The sequence below is a fragment of the Mandrillus leucophaeus genome, unplaced genomic scaffold (assembly GCF_000951045.1).
Source record: "Mandrillus leucophaeus isolate KB7577 unplaced genomic scaffold, Mleu.le_1.0 Scaffold110, whole genome shotgun sequence".
NCBI lineage: Eukaryota > Metazoa > Chordata > Mammalia > Primates > Cercopithecidae > Mandrillus > Mandrillus leucophaeus.
In genome coordinates this window covers 5,391,565-5,406,367 of record NW_012099210.1, presented here as the reverse complement: position 1 = coordinate 5,406,367, position 14,803 = coordinate 5,391,565, and positions in this window count along the sequence as shown.

Here is a 14,803-nt window from a genome sequence, read left to right as displayed (position 1 = left end):
TGTATCAGGCAGTTTAACCTCTGGCTCTAATTATCAACTTCCCATCTGGAGGCAATGGGTTGGAATTGAACATACACAGGATATTTGCCTTTGGGAGACCTGTTGGCCACAGCACCCATGCAGATTAATTGAGGAATGGTACTGTCAACAGCATTATTTGACAAAATCTTGAGAGTTTGAGATCAGGGAGAAGATCCCTGTTGTGAACCTGTAGTGCAGTTGAATCAACAGTGAACACAGTGAAAACGTTGCAGGAGATGAGAAAGAAATGCAAGTCCTGAAACCTGCCCAGGAAGAGATTTGCCTAGATGGCAGGGCCGGGGAACAACATAACACAGCAAACAATTCATTGCTAAATTTTTTGCACAGAACGTAAGGAATTTGGTCTCATATATAGTCCAAGGGAGTCTCAGTACTGACTGAAATAGGATCTGAAATTTTTAGGGACATCACTATTATCTCCATAGCCTCAGGGCATATATATATATCTGTATAGTAAATTGCACTATAGTTTACTCCCACTTAAATTAAATCTATTTAATCTTCATTCTCCAATGGAGAATTTTTAAATTATGCTTCCTGACCATTCCTTTAATGAACAGGTAAAGTCCTATCAGTAAGTTAAATATTTCAACAACTGTCAAGTGCACTCGTAAGCAGAAACGTCTCCTGTTACTATTGCTGGGTCATGGCCAGTAAAATGGAATTTCTTTACCTCACCAAAAAAAGGTAAGTCAAGAATTAATCATCTTGAGTTTCACTCTGGATGTATGTTTCAGCTTCTGGCCTTGCCACTTGTCTGTGACAGACCTGGTTAAAGTTGATGAAGGGTCTTAATGGTGAGTAGAAACAATACTCTTGCCCTCTCTCACATCGTTCACTGGCAAACTACTCCAGTATTTTCTGGTACTTTTGTCTGATAGAATTCCAGGATCATGATGGCTCAGATTAGTCAAAATCATTCAGAAAAGTTTTCATTCAAGTCCCAAAACCATCATGACATGGATATCAAAACTATATATCATCACAAATATCAGCCACAGAAGAATCTTTAAATACCTCCTATTGTAGAATTATGTCTTTATGATGCAAATTGAAATTCAAGGCAAGAAGTAAAATTCTTCAAGCCAACAAATAAAATAAATACAACAATAAAATATGGTGAAAATTCAAGACAATAAGGAAAAAAAAAAGGCACTTATCTCAAATTCCTTCAAAATGATCCTACCTATATATCCTGGGGATCTCATGTAAGCTTCTAAGCTCTATGATTATATATTCCTGGTAACTGATCTATATAGTCTCTTTAATGCAGTTTAGAAATAGCTAATATTTATTATTTCTATGTATCAGGCACTGTTATTCTAAGTGATTTGTATGTATTTACTACTCAATCTCCACTTACCTTTTGTTATTTCTATTTAAAAACTGAGGCACAAAGAAAAATATAACTTTCTCAAGGTTGCACAGGTAGGAAGTAGCAGAACCAAGATCCAATCCCAGGCAGTCTGATTCCAGCATCGAAGTGCTTAATTACATACAGTAATTACACACACATTTATCAAATCCTATGATTTTAAATAGAGTTTCCTGACTGGGAGGGGGAAGCAAAAGAGAACTGCTTAAAAAAATTCAAGAATCAAATGTTATACTGATGTGCTCATTTTTAAAAAAATCTTTTACTGTCCTCATGAGTACAAAGAAATGTGTCACCACCCAGATACACACTAAATTGGGTGTTCCAGAAATGGATTTGAATTCAAAATCTTTGATAATTATAGATAAGAGACATGGGAGAACCTAATCTAAACAAAATCATTTGAGCTAAACACAAAGCTCAAATTAATTGTACAACCTAGAAATGCTCTCTGAAAGGCTAAATCTTTGGATTTTCATACTATTTGGAAAAGGAGTAGGTTCTGTTAATAGGACAGACTTCGTGCAACATATGTTAAGAAAAAAAATTGGAAGCACTTAAAAAATACAAGCTTGGAAGCTCAATCTTGTAAAAATGGAAAAAAAAATTCCTTAAAATATTTTGGAGCTTTTAGGAGAAAGTCAATATTAAAATTAGTATGGAACATAGAGAAAGGGCTTTATGAGTCGAGTGACTGTTGTTTTTCTAAATGTCAGCATGGAAACCCAAACAGAAAGAGGTGAGTTGGGTCCCTGGAAAGACTGACTGGGAAAGCTGAGTGTTAAGTTTGTGACGTGGTTGATGGCAACCAAAAATTGTCAAGTGCATGATGACAAAGTATTTCCTGGAACTAGGGGCTGCTTCAAGACATGTAAACAAGGGTAATGTTGTAGGGGCATGTGCTTTAAACCTGCATAGGATCTGTCTGTGGTGATATTACCAGCAGTTTGAACAATGTCAGACAGCTCTCTGGAATTTGGAAACCATTAACAGATAGTTTGAGCTGTATACTGAATTGACAATCTTTTTATACAACAGGAAAAATAACCAACTTTAAAACGTAACGTATACTCTACTTTTATTTTTGCATCATGGAAAAGAACCAGTTTTAAAATATAAATTACACTCTGCTTTCATTTAATGTTGTGGTCTTGAAAATATAATCCCTATCTATTAACAAAGGAGTAACTTTGTTGTAGCTTTAGTGTCTCACCCTGAAAATCATATTACATTCAGTACTTAATTTTAAGCAAAGATAATGTTGTCTAACGGTGTAACCACGTACTCTAAGTCAGGTAGGAAAGCGTGTTCTGTTTTAAGGTTATCAAACCTCTCTGGGCTGTAGTTTTCTTATCTGTAGAAAGGAAGGAGTAGTCTAAACCGTCTATAAGAGTTTATGGAGCTTTTTTTTTAACCCTCCCTTGTAATCAAACTCAGATGGTGTTGATATTTTCTAGACTGGCTATTAGTTCCAATAGAAGGGGAGCCTAGAGGGGTGTGTGTGTGTGTGTGTGTGTGTGTGTGTATCAGACACAACCGCAATACTAATATATATACTTATAGAAATTATACTCACAAATGAATACGGTGATTGAGAAATTTACCACACTGTAAACAAAATAAGAAACCCTCTCTTTGAAAACTAGAAAAGGGCTGGGTATAGTGGCTCACTGCTGTAATCCCACCAGTTTGGGAGGAGCACTTGAGCCCAGGAGTTCAAGACCAGCCTGGGCAGCATAGTGAAACCTCATCCCTATAAAATAAAAAACTAGAAAAGAAACTTGTCTAGTTTCCCCAACATGCTCTCTCCAGAACATTTTTCTCCCCATAAAAGTAAGAAAAGCACTTTGTAAAATATCTAAAACATCAACCTAAATAGTTGTGACTCTTCCTAAAGCTTTGGCTGTTTCTGGCTCACATCTTACCGTTTATGGGGAAAAAAATAAATGTTTTTGTTTAAAAGTGTTCCCCCTGTCATTAAACAGAGGTGGAACTTGAGTCAACAATAGATTTCCGGAAGCTGACAAACTAAAATGTCAGTAAGCTGTCAAAAGACATGCTCTGTCCAAAGCTACTATGAAATTGCATTGATCCTGAATACTTAAGAGGAGAAAAAGACCTTTAGATTAAAAAATAGGCCTTAGGAAGAGCAAAGGAACATGAGGTTAATCATGATTCTTTCCTTTTACAAACTCTTTCTGATCCATCAGCTGGCAAGAGAAGGGTAAGGCTTGCCAGATTTTTAGGGAAGAAGAAAATCTCACACTCTTCTGGCCATGTGGCACTTACATTCTCTCTACAGTACTTCCTAACCCTTTTGTAAAATGAAGAAAATTTGTTTAGAAAAAGGCCACCAGTGCTTAGGAAACAGATGAGTTGTATGGCTTGCAAGATTCTGTCTTCTATCTACATTTATACTTGGGGTTGAAGTAGGAAATTCTTTATGCAGTGATCACAGAGCAGCCTCAGCCTCCATAAAACTTTTACTAAACCAGTAGATCTCAAATGTTATGGTGATGGTTAAAGAACTTTGTGGGTATACTAAAAACCACTGAATTTTATACTTTAAATGGGTGAATTTCATAGTATGTGAATTCTATCTCAACAACGTTATCAAAAAAATTTAGTGTGTGTAGTCAACTAGGATGCTTGTTTAAAATACAGGTTCTTGAGTCTCAGGTCAAAGGACAGAAGCTGTAGTCACTGGGTACAGGCAACTATATTTTAAACAAACATCTCTGGTGATTCTAATGAGATGATCCACACTTTTAAGGAAATAAAAAAGAGATGATTTATTTTGGTATGTCCCCTAAAGCAACTAAAGAAATTCCACAAAAGTGTAGAATAATCAATTTTTAAAGAACCATCCTTCAGAAATCATAATTTGATCTAATTCCCATTTTTTCCATTATGAATGTGAATATTACCAGAATAATAGGAACCATGATGAAAAAAATTTTCACTAGTGCCAGGTCAGGAGTCTTCCCAGATGATAATTAATATGAGCCCTTAACAGACTGCAAAGAAATTTTCTGAACATTTTCTTACTGAATCTTCACAAAGACCTTGTAGAGTTGTAAGAGCTATAAAAACCACCCATCTTCTGCAGATGGGAAGATGGATTCACCAAGGTTAACTGTTTTGCCTCAAAACACCCAAGTGATAATTGAACAATTGGTTTGGAAACCAGTTCTTCTGACACATAGTTCAGCACTCTTCACTATAAAAATCTGCCTTTAAAAATACTTTTTCAGCATGTACCAGCATGGCCTGCCCCTAACCTTTAGAAGCTATTGTTTGAGCACATTTGTAAAGTTCTATTGTTAATGGTGGTAACAAATTGCACATCTTTTTTTTTTTTTTTTCTATCTGCAACACAAAAAGAAAAGGCACAATTTGACACATTTACCCCGAATTCTCTATGGCATGCTTGTGTAAAAACCTGGATTCTTTGTATGTCAGTAGGGAGGAGCATATGTGAATGTGTGTGTATATATATTGAGAGACAGAGAGAGGCATATTGTATCTCTATGTGTATGTGAACTGTTAAATAAAACTAACATTTAATGGATAACTACTGTGCTGTAAATCTGCTTTCCTCCTGTCACCAACCTCTTCCTCAATTTCTTGAAGATATATGCATCTGGCTCACTCCCTGCTTCACTCAGATCTCTCCATTCTCGTGAGGTGAATTAAATGTCCTTCTGAATGCCGCAGGCCTCTCAATTCCTTGATCTCATCTTTATTAACCTTCACCTCCATCCCACTTTAGGTATCCACTCTGGACCACGTCATCAGCCTGAGCTTCCCCATCTTTGAAATATTTATTCTAAATATCCCACTGGCCACAGTTCTCTAATATGACCTAAAGGAATTCTCCAAGCATCTGGCCAACCCATTTTTCTCTATACTTCTTTCAAGAAACTCTTAGATTCTGTGTTCTTCTCTTAAGCCATACTCTTGTCAATTCCCAAACTTTCTGGCACCATTGTCCTTTTTCCACAGACACCTAAAAGAATCTCTGCCCAGGCAACCTGGTGATCTCCTTCCTCTGTGTCTACTTCCAGGCCTGGTGGTTCTCCACAGTCCTCCCTTGAGCCTCATGGAGCCTCAATGTTGCCTGGAAACCCTTCCAGTCTTTAGAGTTTGTCCACTTTCTTCAGGTCTTTCAACACAATAAGCTGACCTGAAGGCCAGTAAGCTTTTTTTTTTTTTTTTTTTTTTAATGTAGTCTCGCTCTGTTGCCCAGGCTGGACTGCAGTGGCACAATCTCAGCTCCCTGCAACCTCCGCCTCTTGGGTTTAAGCAATTCTCTTACCTCAGCCTCCTGAGTAGCTGGGACTACAGATATGCACCACCACATTTGACTAACTTTTGTAGTGTTAGTAGGGACGGAGTTTCACAATGTTGGCCAGGTTGGTCTCAAACTCCTGACCTCAGGTGATCCACCCGCCTCGGCCTCCCAAAATGTTGGGAATAAAGGCATGAGCCACTGTGCCCGGCCAGAAGCTTGTTTTCTTTTTAGGGAAAGTCTTCAATTTACTATTTCGAAATCTATAGAATTAACTGTATACCAGAACCCATCTGCTCCTGCTTTTCTTTTTCTACATTGAGATAGGTGTGTCTCCCTTCTGCTTAAGGGAGACAAAGTACTTTTCACATATCTTTATTGTCTTTCTCTCTCTGATCCTTCATATTTTCTTTTAAACGTGCTGAATCCTCTTCTGTCTTAAAATAAAAAGAAAACAAACAAAAAAAACCTTTCTTTCCTCAAGCTTTCCAGAATCTGTTATCCTTTTATTTAGTTGCTCAAGTTAGCAGCTTAGGAGTCATTATTTATTCCTCCCTCTTTTTTATCCTTTATATGCAACTGTTAAACAAGTTCTATCAAATCCATCACCTCAATATCTCTTTATTCATGCATCTATTTTCTAATGCAAAGACTCTAAAACTGTGCTGTCCAATAAAAATATAATGTGAGGGCCAGGCACAGTGGCTCATGCCTGTAATCCCAGCACTTTGGGAGGCCGAGGTGGGTGGATCACTTGAGGTCAGGAGTTCGAGACTAGCGTGGCCAACATGGTGAAAATATAAAAATGTTCTGTACTAAAAATATAAAAAATATATATTTCCAGCTGTACTGAAAATATAAAAATTATCCGGGCACGGTGGCATGTGCCTGTAATCCCAGCTACTTGGGAGGCTGAGGCAGGAAAATCACTCGAACCCAGAAGGCAGAGGTTGCAGTGAGCTGAGATCATGTCACTGCACTCCAGCCTGGATGATGGAGCAAGACTCTTTCTCAAAAAAATAAAAATTATATACATATATATATGTATATATAGTGAATCACATATGTAAATCGTTTTCTTTTTTAATGGAAATACCAGAAATACATTTATATAAAATCTTTTAATTTTTTAGGAGCCACAAAAAGTAAAAAGAAACACTAAGATTAATTTTAACAGTATATTTTATTTAATCCAATATGTCAAAAATATTGTCATTTTACATGCTACAATATGAATGAAACTTGAGGGCATTATGCTAAATGAAATAAGCTAGTCATGAAAAGACAAATACTGTTGATTCCACTTACATGAGGCACCTAGGGTAGTCAAATGCATAGAGACAGAAAGTAGAATGGTAGTTTCAGGGGCTGAAGGAAGGGGAAAATGGGGAATTATTGTTCAATGGGTATAGATTTTCAGTTTTACAAGATGAAAAGGGTTCTGAGTTCTGGAAATGGATGGTGATGATGGTTGTACAACCATATGAATGTGCTTAATATCACTGAACTGCACACTTAAAAATGTTTAAGATGATAAATTTTATGTTATATATATTTTACCACAATAAAAATATTTTTAAAATATTGTCATTTAAGGCCAGGCATGGTGGCACATGCCTGTAATCCCAGCACTGCAAGAGGCTGAGGTGGGCGTATCACCTGAGGTCAGGAGTTTGAGACTAGCCTGGCCAACATAGTGAAACTCTGTCTCTGCTAAAAATAGAAAAATGAGCTGAACATGGTGGTGCATGCCTGTAATCCCAACTACTCGGGAGGCTGAGGCAGGAGAATCGCTTGAACCAAGACAGAGCCATTGTACCCCAGACTGGGTGACAGAACAAGACTCTGTCTCAAAATATATATATATATAGTTATTGTATGTATATGTGTATGTATATATAATATATACATTTAAAATGACTATAAAATGACTATAGTCATTTTAACATGTCATAAAATATATGTATATTTTAACATGTATATATTTTATATATACATATATATTATATATACACATATATAACATATATACGTGTGTATTATATATAAACTATATATATTTATATTTTAACATATATAATTTTATATAACATAAAATATCTATTTTAACATATATAGTCATTTTAACATGTCTAAAAAATATTAGTGGGATATTTTACATCTTCAATTTGAATTAGTCACATTTTAATCGATATTTGTTGCTAGTGGACACCATATTGGACATCATCATCTCTTACCCATATCCATCATAACTTTATGGGATGCCAGGAGAAAGCTTCCAGTGGTCTCCTTGCTTCCTGTTGGGGCCCCCCCTTAGCCGTTCTACAACATAGACCCTTATAAGGGCGCCGCTTATATATTCTGCATACTACAGCCAGAATGATTTTGCTAAAAATAAAATTTCATGTTGTTTTGCTCTATAGAGCTCAGCATGTTTCTCACAGTTCTGTGAGCTCTTATGATATTTACAAGGATCTGCATAAACTGAACCTTGTCTACCTTCCAGCTTCATCTCTTCCTTTTCATAGTCCACAACATAGCACATGCACACACAAAAAATAAATTTATTTTTGCTTTTTAAAGCCATTATGATCTTCTTGTCTTCTGGGTCATTGCATATTCTGTTGCTTCTATTTAGAATGCTCCTCTTCATCCCTCTTATCCCTGTTCATCCTCAATAGGCTAACTGCTGCTCATACTTCAACTCTCCCCAGAAAACTTCTCTGATCCCCTAGGTCTGGATTAAGTGTTCTTTCTGTGTGCTCACATGGAACTCTTAACTCCTTTTACCATATCCTCTATCAACACTTTTTTTTTTAGAGATGAGATCTCACTATGTTGGCCAGGCTGGTCTCGAACTCCTGGCCTCAGGCAATCTTCCTGTTTCAGCCTCCCAAAATGTTGGGACTACAGGCATGAGCTACCATGCTAGGCCTTGTCACATCATTGATACTTTCTTTATATTTGGTTGCCTCCTCCCTTGACTCTAAGTATAGTGAGGGTAGGGACAGCTCTAACTTTGTAACTTTTTTATCCCCAGCCCCAAGCGTAATGCCTAGCACACAGTAGGTTTTCAATAGATGTTCACTGAGTAACTGAATAAATGTCTTATTTTTCAGGACCAGAAAAGAAGAAAGGGAATCTTTCTGATTTACAAATTTTCTTTGATTTAAAAGTATTTGTGTCTCTTGTTATTTCTGGATTTCTTGGATATCATAAATTTCCAAATAAATTTCCTTTAAAAAAAATAGCTTAAGGTAGGTTTGAAATGGTAAAGAGCAAGAAATAGACAAGATAAACAAAGACAAGAAACCTTGCCAAAGAGAATGACTGAATTGCACAGCATATATTAGAAGAATTAACATTCAATTTTGTAGCAAAATAACTTATTAAAGGTAACTATGAGCTCCATGTCACTCAATCTAATAGGCATTTTAAATCTTGGGTATCTAACCTGACTTCTCAGGTGCCAGACTTTTCCCGTTGGGATCCCTGAAACTTTGTTCTGCTTTTTCTTTTTTCTCATTGGCTGTACCTGTTCACTCTTCTTTCTCAGCCTTTAAAGGTGAGAGTTACTCTGAGAGCCCTCAACTAGTGTGATAACCCTGACAACACTGCTTCAAAATATGTCTGTTTGAGTCACAAGGGCAGCATATGTCTATATGCTTATTTTTGTCCCAGAGGGAATTTTTCTTTTTAATAATTAGAATTTAGGTTCTGTTGTGGGAAATTGAGATCCTAAATCAAGTGACTTAAAAATGAAGAAAGTTTATTTCTCTCTCATAAAAGTCCAGACGCAGACAGCTCAATGCTGGCATGGTGGCTCCACAGCTGTCTACCACCCAAGTTGCCACCACCTGCCCGGATGTGGCCTTCCTTTTTGCCCAGATGCGGCCTTCCTTTTTAAGTTTCAACCCTCACTTTCCAGCTAGATTGAACCACTAGACTAAGTTCTGGCTAATGGGACCTAAGGGGAAATAAATAAGGCTCACAACTTCCGGGATGTGTTCCTATGGAAGGAGATGTGGGCTAGGCTCAATGGTTCAGGCCTGGGTTATAATCTCAGCACTTTGGGAGGCAAAGATGGGTGGATCACTTGAGCCCAGAAGTTCGAGACCAGCCTGGGCAACATGGCAAAACCCCGTCTCTACAAAGAATACAAAAATGTGACCGGCGTGGTGGCTCACGCCTGTAATCCTAGCACTTTGGGAGGCCGAGGCAGGTGGATCACTTGAGGTCAGTAGTTGGAGACCAGCCTGGACCACATGGTGAAACCCCGTCTCTACCGAAAAAATACAAAAATTAGCCGGGTGTGGTGGCGCATGCTTGTAATCCCAGCTATTTGGGAGGCTGAGGCAGGAGAATCGCTTGAACCCAGGAGGCAGAGGTTTCAGTGAGCCGAGATAGTGCCACTGCACTCTAGCCTGGGCGACAGAGAGTGATCGTGTCTCAAAAAAAAAAAAAAAAAAAAAAAAAATTAGCCAGGCTTGGTGGCCCATGCTTGTAGTTTACTGAATTGTACAAACATCACCATAATCCAGTTTTAGAATATCATTATCACCACAGTAGAATTCCTTTTGCCCATTTGCCCTTAAACACTCTCTTAACCAATCTCCCACATGAAATTGTGAGCCAGCATGATTATTGAGAACCCAGTGAATATTTAGTGCCATGAGAAATTCACAGAATAAAATACAATAGCTAATGTTAGTGGGGTATAGCTAGTTGATAAAATGAGACCTCAGTCAAAGATCACCATAAGAAAATACATACCCTGTTCTTGGCTTTTGTGAATAGACTAGTACCCTTAGACTCCAGAAACTCCTATAGTTGAGCAGATCAGCTAAATCTGGAAAAATCTTTACAACATCATTTTTTTTTGAGACAAGGTCTCATTCTTCACTCAGGTTGAAGTGCAGTGGTGCTATCTTGGCTCACTGCAGCCTTGACCTTCCAGGCTTAGTGAATTCTCCTACCTCAGCCTCCCAAGTATCTGGGACTACAGGTGCAGGCCATCACTCCTGTGTAATTTTTGTATTTTTTGTAGAGATGGGGCTTTGCCTCTTAATCCTGTTACAATGGCAAGTAAGTGCCCAACATATGAACTTTTGGGGGACATACTCAAACTATAGCAAATATGTACCTCCTTCTGTTTCCATCCATTTGTAAACAGCATCTAAATTATAGAATTTGCATCTTTCCAAGTAGATTCTAACTTACTACTCAATAAATACTTCTAATTCTAAATGCAAATTATGATTACTATAATTTTTCACGTTGGGGTACTTTCTGAAAAGAGTAATGTTTATTAACTTTCTCTGAATTAAATGTAACCAGTAGTTTTTTGGCCCTCGGGTTGGTATTAATGATAATTATCTGTGATGATGAAGAATTATTAATAGTTATGGCCCTGAGGAGCAAAATAATGTATTTCTAAAAGCTACTTGTTCCGATAGGTAATGAGTAAAGCAATCCAGTCCTTTTTCATCCAGCAAGCCACAAGTACTGGAATAATTCCCTGATACCAGGTATAGATGACTCTCCTCCCCACCGATGTCCTTGTCTCTTCTTGAGCCCCCACCCCCCTTTTTTTTTTTTTTTTTTGAGATAGAGTCTTACTCTGTCACCCAGGCTGGAGTACAGTGGTATGATCTTGGCTTACTGTAACCTCTGCATCCTGGGTTCAAGTGATTCTTCTGCCTCGACCTCCCAAGTAGCTGGGACTACAGGCACCCAGTATCATACTAGGCTTTTTGTTTGTTTGTTTGTTTGTTTGTTTGTTTTTTGTATCTTTAGTAGAGACAGGGTTTCGTTATATTGGCCAGGCTGGTCTTGAACTCCTGACCTCAGGTGATCAGCCCACCCTGGTCTCTCAAAGTCCTGGGATTACAGGCATGAGCCACCGTGCCCGGCCTGTTCTTGAGCCTTTTTAATGGCCAGCAAATCATCAGGGACAACCTACTTGAGGAACTCATTCACGTAATATGGTTATGGGGTGGGGGAGACAGAATGCATGAAGTTAAGAAATACTTGTTTTTAGCACTTGAACACCTGCCTCCACCAGTTTCATTTTATGTGAAAAAAAAAATAGAGAGGAGAAGTTGGAGTGAGTAAGCTTCTTTCACCCTCTAGCAGTGCAAATTCCTGACTGCAGTGAGCTCTGGGCAGAAGTCTTCCACTTTCAGAATTATGGCAGCCTAGAGTGCTCATGTATTCAATGAAGAATTTGAGAAAGTATGTGCTCAAATGCAGTGGTTCTGTACCTTGTCTGCATATTAGAATCACCTGGGTAGCCTTTCAAAACAGCTACCAATTAAGTAAGTATATTTGCCAGTGGGATCTAGGCATCAGTATTTTTTTAAAGCTTGCCAGGTACCTCCAATGTGCAGCCAAGGCTGAGAACCTCTGGCTTAATAATGAGTTTCTCATGTGGACATGCTAACAGTTCTCAAGCAGTGGCTCTCAGCCTTAGCTGAACATTGGAATCAACTGAGAGTTTAAAAAGCTGTTGACGTGGGGGAAATGGGGAAATGTTGGTCAAAGAGTACAAACTTTCAGTTATAAGATGAACAAGTCCTGGGACCTAATGTATAGCATGGGTGGTGATGGATGTGTTAACTTGATTGTGGTAATCATTACACAGTGAACACATATACCAAATCATCATGTTGAACACCTGAATACATTAAATATTCGTCAATTAGATAGATAGATAGATAGATAGATAGATAGATAGATAGATAGATAGATAGATAGATAGATAGAGAGATAGATAGATGCTGATGCCTGGACTCACCCCTAGAGATCCTGATCTAGTTGGTCTCGGTTTAGGCTCAAGCAAGCATCGGCATTTTTCAAAGCCTTCCTCATTGCATCTAATGTACAGTCAGAGTAAAAACCAGTACCTGGACTGGGAATAAACATTTTGGCTCGTACCCAGCTCTGAGAGAAGGATGCTCAACACCTCCTGGACAAAAAGTGCCAGGAGCTGAAGCAAGAAATGTGAAAACAGTGCCAGAGATAGAAGTCACCTGCTTCAAAAGGGGTTTAAGGTCAATCCTTGTGTATTAGTCAGGGTTTTCCAGAAGGACAGAACAAATAGGATATATATATATCCTATTATATGTAGTATATATATATTATATATGATATATAATGATATATATATTATATCCTATATATAATATATATTATATACTATATCCTATATATAATATATATTATATACTATATCCTATATATAATATATATTATATACTATATATCATGTATTATATATATATATCCTATTTATAGGGAGTTTATTAAGGAGTATTGACTCACACCAATTACAAGGCAAAGTCTCACAATAGGCTGTGTGCAAGCTGAGGAAGAAAGAAGCCAGCAGTGGTTCAGTCCAAGTCCAAAAGCCTCAAAAGCAGGGAAGCCGACAGTGCAGCCTTCAGTCTGTGACTGAAAACCCGATAGCCACCAGCAAACCACTGATGTAAGTCCAAGAGCCCAAAGGCCGAAGAACTTGGAGTCTGAAGTCCAATCCAGCATGGGAGAAAGATGAAAGCCAGAAAACTCAGCAAGTCAGCTTATCCCACCTTCTTCTACCTGCTTTGTTCTAGTTGCACTGGCAAGCAATTGGAAGGTGCCCACCCACATTGAGAGTGGGTCTCCCTCTGTCAGTCCACTGACTCAAATGTTAATCTCCTCTGGCAACACCCTCACAGACACACCCAGAAACAAAGCTTTACCGGCTATCTAGGCATCCTTCAATCCAAACAAGTTGACACCTAATATTAATCATCACACCTTGTGAATGATATGTGTGTGACACAGACTGAGAATAGGGGAAATCTGTCGCTAACCAAGAGAGATGTGAGGAGCATAGATGATAGAACTGCATTTTAAATATTCCATAATTTTCGACATTTGGTGTGTTAGGCCATTCTTGCATTGCTGTAAAGAAATACCTGAGAGACTGTATTTTTTTGTTGTTGTTTTATTTTTATTTTATTTTATTTTATTTTATTTTATTTTATTTTTGAAATGGAGTCTTGCTCTGTCACCCAGGCTGGAGTGCAGTGGCACCAGTCCCCGCTTACTGCAACCTCCACCTCCTGGGCTCAAGTGATTCTCTAGCCTCAGCCTCCCCAGTAGCTGGGATTACGGGTGCACACCAACATACACTGCTAATTTTTGTATTTTTAGTGGACATAGGGCTTTACCATATTGGCCAGGCTGGTCTCGAACTCCTGGCCTCAGGTGATCCACCCTCCTCAGTCTCCCAAAGTGCTGGGATTACAGGTATGAGCCACCTCACCTGGCAAGAGAGGGTAATTTTTAAAGAAAAGAGGTTTGATTGGCTCACGGTTATGCAGGCTGTACAGGAAGTATGATGCTGGCGTCTGCTCAGCTTCTGGGGGTGGGCCTCAGGAAACCAACATTCATGGTGAAAGGCAAAGCAGGAGCAGGCACTTCACATGGTCAGAGCGGCAATAAGAGGCGGGGGGAAGGTGCCACACACTTTTAAACAGATCTCACGAGAAATCATTCACTATCACGCAAAGACAGTACCAAGAGAATGGTACTAAACCATTCATGAGAAAGCACGCTGTGACCCAGTCACCTCCCACAAGGCCCCATTCCAACACTGGGGATTACAACTGAACATGAGATTTGGGTGAGGACACAGATCCAAACCATATCATTTGGTCATCCTCTTTACATATTTAAGCAGAACTGGATCCAACAAGCTTTCCTGAAAAGGCCCCCAATCCAAAAGTGTACCCCCTGCTTCACCTCTCCCATCAGCCATAGTGGCTGACAAAACCCACTAAGTGAGAGCCTTTTTGGTTAAGGTAGGCCAGGAAAGCAATTTCACATTCCCTGTCGGCTTTAGAGCTCTAAATCAACTTTAAGTCCCCTGTTGGTTTTAGAGATCAGCCTCATTTGCTTTATCAGATGCACCTACATAGCCTGAACTCTTGAAATTTGAGGAGTGAACATTTAAAAGGGATCTTCTTTTTATTATTATTATTATTATACTTTAAGTACTAGGGTACATGTGCACAACGTGCAGGTTTGTTACATATGTATACATGTGC